Source organism: Aulostomus chinensis, chromosome 16, assembly GCF_037954235.1.
Source record: "Aulostomus chinensis isolate RoL2024-O1b breed Wild chromosome 16, RoL_Achi_v1.0, whole genome shotgun sequence".
Lineage (NCBI taxonomy): Eukaryota > Metazoa > Chordata > Actinopteri > Syngnathiformes > Aulostomidae > Aulostomus > Aulostomus chinensis.
Window position 1 is genome coordinate 3,993,182 of NC_141335.1, and position 8,700 is coordinate 4,001,881.

Genomic DNA, 8,700 nt, shown 5'->3' on the forward strand with positions numbered 1-8,700 from the left:
CAGCAAGAATCTACTCAGATTTTTCCGCATCAAATCACAGAAGCAAAACCAGGAACCAAAAAAAAAAAAAAAACAACTAAAAAAACTCAAAGACGTTCTAATGAGGCACTAAATACATTTGGGTTTTAATCAGTGAGATGAGTTAAAGAAGCACGTCCGAGGATCAGCTTGTGCAGTTCTCCTTTACGCCAGCAGAGGGCAGCAGCATATAAACAAACTGAGCCTGCAAACACCTTCAATCTCATGCAATAAGAGGTCATTTTCTATCAATCCCTCCTTGTCCCTGTAAAACAGAGCAGTGACGGTGCACTCCAGCATGGACCTGCAGACTTAATTGGTTTGGCTCATAGATTTTTAAATTCAATACTTTCATTACTGGACTCGGCCATCATGAGCTATTAAACTGAAAGACTGGCAGAGGGCAATACGCACTTAGCCAGGAAATGAGTGGGTAATGGTGAGATATGGCTGGTAGGTGGAGAGGCGCCCGGGGAGGAGACGAGCGCGCTGGCTGCATCAGTGCAGACCCTCTGGGTGAGAAGAACGGGGAGGCATCCATCATGCAGCTGGGGCTCACTTTTATTCCTTCACACAGGGAAGTCGGAGTTAGCAAGGAAGCAGGTCACTAGGCTTCCATGCAGGTCTGAACATTTGGATTAAGAAATTGTGAACAAATTAAAATGATTATTTTACCTCTGAGATGAGACTAAGCCACACCCACGTGGCTATCACAAACTAGATGATAAAGGGAAGCGCGAGCATCTTGAGTGCCCTCATCGTTTTGGGATATTAAATAATTCTGCTGGAATGAGAAGTTGGTAAAAAAGTTTAAGTTCACCCAATCAAAATGAGAAGTGGAGAAAGTCTTTCAAATGCAGGCTCATCTAAAAAAAAAACTCCCTTAAAAAAGAAAAATGTGTATATACACTTTGTGTGTGTGTGTGTGTGTGTACACACACATAAAAACATGATTATCTTTTATCCAATCACAACTTGTGCTCATTGCTGCATCTACAAACTCTTCTCAGACAAATAATAATTAACGCCGGTGCAACACCCCACAAGACGTCAGAGACGAGCTCGCCCCTCCGGGTGTTTACCCTCCACCTCCTCACACGCTGGGATGGGAGGGGTGTTGTCATGACAACCGCATCCCCTAACACGGCAGTGTTACCCTCTGATGTTGCGGAGGTGCAAACGAGCATCACAGTCCCTTTTACTTTTCCTCTTGTGTCGTTTTGTTGGTCCTCTCTGCGGAAGCTGCAGCGGTTGTGCTTTAATACGAGGAACCTCTCGTGAATCTGAACTGGGCAGCCAAAATATTAGGAACACCGCAAAGCTGAAGCGGTTGCTGAATGCATCTCTCTAAGAATAGAAGCTGAAGTTCTTCCTGAGGACCTTCATGATGGTGACGGAGTGCTTCTGTGTATTTTTAGCTCTGCACCCTTGTTTCTGTGTCTCTTTGACTCGGCTGCTCTCCTCCATCCCGTAGGCAGGATTCACTCTTCAGAAGAAGCTCCCAGCTGCGTAGAAAGTATTCCTGAACATTCTGGATGTTTCCATGACCCGCTTGTCTCAGCTGGAAGTAAATGCAGCAGAAAAATAAAAGTTTCGCAGTCCAAACTGCTTGTTTCGAACCGCGGTGGCACACGCAGAAGTCTCACAACAGCCGTGATCTCATCTGGTGTGTGTGTGCGGGGACGTGACATTATGTTTCAACAAGTGGAACGCGGAAGAGGAAAACCACTGATTGCTGGTTATTACTTGCCAGCCACGGAGCTGGTGAGTGAAAGATCCACCTGGCAGGATCAGGCTAACACCAGGAATCATTGTTCGGGCTGCATGAGTCACACGCTGACTCACTCTGACCGCTCAGCTCTTCCCTGCTCGTTTTTCTCGGCCCACTTCCACGTTGTCAAGCTGCTCCTCCAAGCTTTGTGTGACTGTCAACCAGCCTCAAACACCAGCAAGCGTTTATCTACATTTTTTTTATTTCAATTTGCCCCCGTAAATTCTTGGTTCTCGCCTCATCGGGGCTGCGGTGACTTGTATTCAGTGTCACCTCAGGGGCTCGACCCTCAACCTCTGCACCGACCCTCCTGGAGGCCGTCAGCTGAAATAATCCACTCAAAGGCTGGGAGACAGACATGCAAGTGAAGTGATTCATTTGCTTTATTTTACACAACAAATACAAAATGTTTCTCTAAATTTTGTCGAGACAGAAAGACAACATGTTGAGATGGAGCAGCATCACGCCGGGAGGGTTTCAGAGGAACTGCTCCTCCAGCGGTCCGGTGGGGAGGCTGGGGGGGGGGTTTGGTTTGATTCTTCTCTCTGTATTTGGGAGGTTTGTACGGCAACAAACACCAGAATATTTTATTTTGAGCTGTAAACGTGTCATGTTAGAATATCATCTTCCAACTCGTTTCCACGTGCTGCAACGAAAAGCTGAACGACAGTAGGAGTCGACGCGCCCACGAGGCAGAAACATTTCCAACCTGCTGCTGAGTAAAACAAGTGCCCCTCACCTCACTCACACACACACACACACACACACACACACAAACACAGTCTCCAGGGACCTTCTTCACCTCCTTGATGGCGCCGTACTTTACAGAGAAGTCACAAGTCTCTTTCTCATCCACCTTTGGGTCGCCACGAAGTTCAGTTCAGTCACGATTTTGAGTTGAAACCAGTCTCCAGGTGAGATGACGTCACATACCGCCAAGGCTACGCAGGTGGAATCCTGACTGCCATCTGCTGACTGGGGCGCCATCTTGGTGCCTCTCGTCATTACGTCCACAAACACTTCCCGTAACTGTGTAGTCAGGTGATCATCAGTGCGTCAGACCTCAGGCTACAGAGACTGGAGGGAAATTATCTGACAGCCAGAGTCCTGAAGGCCAAGCTGACCACGTCTCAGCTCAGGGATGACATCAACCAGCACACTGCCGAGAAGCTGAGAGGATAAATGAAGTTTGGGTTCTGGGAAATTGATGAAACACACACACACACACACACACACACACACACACACACACACACACACACACAAAACGATGAGCTGGTCTGTTCTCCGTGTCTAGGGAGGAGTCGCTTCCTCATCGCTGCTCGGCATTAAAACGCTCTTCACCTCTGCGGGAGCCAAGCAGCAGCCATCACTTTTCCTTGACAACGAGGACACGCCCCGTCTCCGTCACCATCCAGGACACACAAACACACACGCAAACCCAACATAGATTTTTTTTTTTTTTAAAACAGAGAAAGGGAGACTGAAGGCCATCATGGGGCTAGAATGGTTCTGTATCCTGCGGCACTCGGAAGGAAGAAGAGAAGAGCAGAGTTTTCACCGCGGATGCAGAGAGCGATCACCACGGCCAGCTTTTCCGACCGCTCTTTACCTGTGTGTGTATTTTACCTTTCAAGTACTCACAAATATCTGTCTTGAGCTCTTGAAGGTATCATTTTTGCCGCTGCATCCCATCTTTGTGACTCCAGAGTGCAGAAAAGCTCAGCCAGGTGGATTTAGCTCGGCGTCAGGACCGACTCTCGGTGTCCTGACGTTTGGAAACATCCTCTCTCTCCTTCAGATGATGTTTCACTCCCATTGGAATAGTCCAGGAAATGGTCGGTTCCTCATCAGAGTCTGAGAATCATAACAATAATAAGAACAAGAAGATGCACCAGAGTTCTGTGGCTTCCTCTTTTAGCAGCAGGGGTCACTGTTGCCCCTGTAAACATCCAAATGATTTCTTTTTCCAAAGTGGAGCAAGTAAAGTGGAGGAAAGAGCAGCAGTGAGTGTGGAGAGAGTGACTCACCGCTCTGATGCAAATCGGCACTTTCCAGATTAAAAAAAAGAAAAAACAAATTGCAGGAAATGTGTGTTTGTTGATGTTTGAACGGCACCAGACAGCAGGTTCTCGCTGCCTCGCTGAAACCCAAGCGGCACAGTAAAAGATGCGGCCGTCATGGGACGACAAACTAAAGTTGTTTAATGAAGCCCAAACTTTGGCTGGACGTTTCCATGTCTGTCACAGAGACTCCAGCCCAGCAAGTAAATCAGGAGCAAACTTCTGTTCAACCACCGGCTCATGCGGTGAGCACGTGATTGGCCTCAGGCTCCAGCTGTGACTGTGCGGAATTCTCGGAAAAACAAAAGTGTTTCAATCAGTTCTGTTTGATTCGCCATGCGACGGCCCAGCGGAGACCCCAACCGTCAGCCCCCTCTACCAGGCATCATAAAACTCGCAAACCTGTGAACGTGAGCAGGTTCAGCCCAACGTTCAGTCCGGGCCAAACGACTCTGCAGCAGGCGCGGGTCATCATGACATAAAATGACATCACTGCTGTGACTCAGAAGCGTTCAGGTGAAAAACTCGTTCCCCCACGCTCCAGCGTAAGTTTTGGTTTATTGTGCTACTTTGTCTTTGCTCCTCAGTTGGTACTTTGAGTCCTTCTGTTGTACTTTGTCTTTTTGAGTATTCAGTACCCCTTACTTGTTGAAAAAAAAGGTGCAAAAACTCTTTCCTGGGGAGGTCAGTCTGCGTTTTTGTTTTTTAGCTGCAGGTTGGAGTTGATGACCGTGGCCTGGACGCCCATTTGGAGATCAATAAATCAATTCTCAGAGGAATTCCTCGTCAAAGATTTCGTGGAAGGTTTCGGTGCCGATCTTGATCTACCGTGAGAATGGACTCTCTCCTCCAGCAGAGGACTGATGCTCCGCAGCCACCAGCTAACACTCCACCCAAGAGACGCAGATCACCACAGTAAAGATCCGGCTGGATCCCATAGATGCAGTGTTTACCCAGCTCTGTCTGCCGAGGTCGACCTGGCTCGGAGCATCACCATGAAGTGTTTTAGCCACGCAGCGCAGAGGGAACGAGGGCACTTTACTGCAACGCTGTGTGGACACAACGAGTGGGGGGGGGGGTATGATGGATGATTGTCCTGCTTTTAATGAACGTGGAGCGAGCAGCTCCCCAGGAGCGGCTTGTGAATGGCAAAGTTGTGCTTTAATTCTCTACATCCTTCAGAGAGAAGAGACTGGACGACGGAGGGGGAGAGAGGGAGAGAAGATGGAGGAAACAGCAGTGAACGAGTGGAAATAAAGTAATAGAAGGAAAAGTAAAAGGTGAAGGAGGAAGAGGGAAATGAAACTGAGCCATAGGCTTTACAGGCCGGCCGGGAGTGGAGGGAAAAAGACAGGCGGAAAGGAAATGAGGGTAGGAAACAAAGCCCCCGCAGGGAGACAGCATCCCGGACACAAAAGAACATCAAAACCCAAAGACGGCAACGGTGTCGCTGCAGCACGGCGTCACAGTAACAACATACGACTACTACTTACTTTATTTATTTACTTACTGTGTTCTGTACGATCCAAACTCCATTCAGAAAACAAGTGTTTTAAGAATCATCTTAGGAAGTTGTACAACTTTGCCTCATGACATTGTCAGCATTGTTTTGGACTCATTTATTGCAGTTAAATTCACGACTGAGGCCCCGCGCATTTGCGCATTTCCTCTTTCTATGATGTTTTTTTGGGCGGTTGTTGACGGCCGTTTCCTTCCCTCTGGAGACCCATTCAGTTCTTCTGAACCTGCTGGCTGACAACAGTTTTTGTTTCGGGAGAAGTGAGAAATTTTGACTCATGGCGGATCATTGGGCGTTTGTCCTGCGGGCCACCGTAGAAGTTACGACGGGAGGGGTCAGCGTGCGTGCATGCTATGCTAACTACCAGCTACTTAGCATAGCATGCACCATTGTTCCGCTGCGTGAACCTCAATTACATGAGACAGCCAATCATTGTCCTCCTCTGGTAAAAGCAGGCTGAATACTGAATGGTTTTTTTAGTCCTTATGTAGTGAAATTTGGTGACAAAGTAAAGCAAAGTAGAAGCTGCAGTACACAGAAATCCTGCTGTCTTTGGCTTCATAAGTTTTCTAAATGCTAAAAAAAGACAAAAAGTCGATTCTGCTTCCCAGCATGCCTCTCTCCATGGATCTATAGATCCCCCTGCAACAACAACATAAACTGATGCCTTGGAGTTGACTTCAACAAACCGTAGCCTTCAGAGGCGTCACAGCGTGATTGCGACAGCGCCGTCTCCACGTGGTCCAGTGTCAGGACTCCCAAGGTTCACAGTGGACGGACTCCAAACCACTGAGCCCTTGAGGCCGGCTCAGATCCAGTACTGAGTATTGAAATATCACTGGATGTCACCCTCTCAAAACAGAATTTCTCTTGAGTTTGCTGCCAAACAAATCCAGCTGATGGGGATTCCTTCATAGTGTGTCGGGAGTTTTGGTGAAAGCTGGGGGCGCCGGTCTGGCATCTGACACGTTTGCTATCACGGGATGTTTGATTTCTTTTCTAGAACGTACGATCGTTGAGATCAGCTCAGCAAAAGCACGCCATTTCCATTTCAATCAAACTTTGCGGTCATCATCCTCACATCGGTCTTCGTCCTGGGAGTCTGAACCTTCTTCATCCCTCTCTTCCCCATATTAAACCACTCTTACCACCTTCAGGTTATTTTCACCCTCTTCTTCCCTTTCACCATCCTCCCCTCAGGTGACTCCACCGCAGCTCCACCCACCGCCACCGTCTCGACCCAAACAAACACAGGTAGAGCGAGATGCATCCTTGAGCTGTAGGAGACGGTTCTGCTGCAGGGTTGAGCCCCTCGATCCAAAACAAAAGGCTTCTTTGTCTCAGGAAGTCAAGCGGTGGATCGGCCTGCCCGTCCACGCCTCTGTCCTCATTCCTTAAAATCTCTGCACATTTGTCCTCGATTGCTCGCTTCTGTATTAGACCAGCAAAAACTTTGCCCTGAAGGACGTCTGGCTTTTAAAGGGTTTGGTCCTGGCAGAACACATGGAGGCAAACTTCTCCATTGTGCCCAAATAGCTCCTCATCAGTTTCACACCTGGTGCGATGCACGAGGGAAAATTTTGACCCCACAAGTCTTTCAGAGGCGAATTGGGTGCCTTGCGGCTCATCGTCAACACGATCCATCGCCGAAGTGGTCAAATTTCACTGATGGTTAAAAATCTGAGCGTCAATGGACTCAGCCGGTTAGCTGCTATGCTAGTAGCAGCGCTCATTATTGGAAAGACTCAAATGGTAAATGTCCTCAGTTTTATATCGCGCTTTTCTACCTTAGCGGTACTCAAAGCGCTTTACAGTGTCGTCTCATTCACCAGTCACACACACACTCACACACTGATGGTGGAGGCTGCCATGCAAGGCGCCAACCTACTCATCAGGAGCAATTATGGGTTCAGTATCTTGCTCAAGGACACTTGGACATGGTCACCAGGGTCGGGGATCGAACCAGCGACCCTTTGGTTGCTAGACGGCCACTCCACCCCTGAGCCATGCCGCCCAAATGAGTTTGAGGCTCGTGGGTGGAAGCTGCATCCAAAGACCCGTCCAGTTCAAGCCTGGAATACTTCCCCCTGTCAGTCATGCGCTGGGATTACTCTGGAATCGAGCAGTTACAGGGCGCCACCCCACCACGTTTGTGTTCTCTACTAACTGGCTCTTTAGCCGCTAAATGGTTTTATGCAATTAAAATCTCTTATACGATTGATAGAGATGTTAGGCACTGTTTTCCCGCACAGCAGATAAGGGCGGGTAAACGGTGAGGGGACTGGGAACTCCAGCGTCACCGGCTCATCACCGTCACTCCTGATCAACTCTGAAACGGCAGCAGCAGCTCATTCATGACTGATTATGTCAGCTTGGCTCTGTTGCGTAAACTGTGTGAAATTCACTTACAGCAGGGCCGTTTGTTTGTGAAAGTAATGAATTGAATTATTCTGATTCACTTACTCGGGAGACTGTTTGCTCAGCGTAATCGAGTTGTTTGTTGCACTGCAGACGTTCGATTTCCCGCCTCTGTTTGGAGGATTTAGGTCTCCAGTAGAGGACGAGCTCAGTCACATCACATCAGCTTGCAGCCTAATTACACAACTGAAGGTTTCTGTATGGCTTCAGACCAGGATAGGACGCTTAGAAGCCACCAGACTGGTTCTGTAACCAGGCCTCAGCGCAAATATTAGGTTTCAATAAACATGGCCGCTCACATCACCCCCGCAGATCATCCTCCTGCAATCCTGTGGCTTCCAGTCCGAGTCGGAACACTCATCGTGATTTAGTACAACTGGAGAGCCATAAACGCTGCAGTAAAGCAGGACGGGAGCGGGGACCGTCCCCGTTAACGGCTCAGGTCTGTGTCTTTGTAGAGGTGAAGGGACGCAGACGCGTGAGGCCTTTTACTGGCTGAGCGGCTGGGAATGACTCAGAGGAGAGGGGTGAAATACCCGACCCCCCGACCCCGACACCGGATCAGTCCTTGTTATTACACCTGCAAGCAATGAGAGCTGCTGCACAACGGAGATCAGCCAAGGAGAGTGTTTGACGTCCCACTGCTCGCTCGCTCTCTCCCGATACTTCAGTTTGATGTTCCCATGCTGCGTCCCTGCTGTTTTCATTTCTCTGCTTTTATTTTAATCAAAGCAACTGTGATGACCTTGTTTCTCTGTCTCGCTCCAGGCCAGTTTAACAGTTAAAGACTCGCTGCTTCCACCCCCTCTTTTTTTCCTCTTCTCCAGAAAAAGCTTCTTTCCACAACTCATTTCTTTTACCATCATTGGACTCTTTGCTTTTTTCCCATGTGATGCTATCGCTCCGGCCCC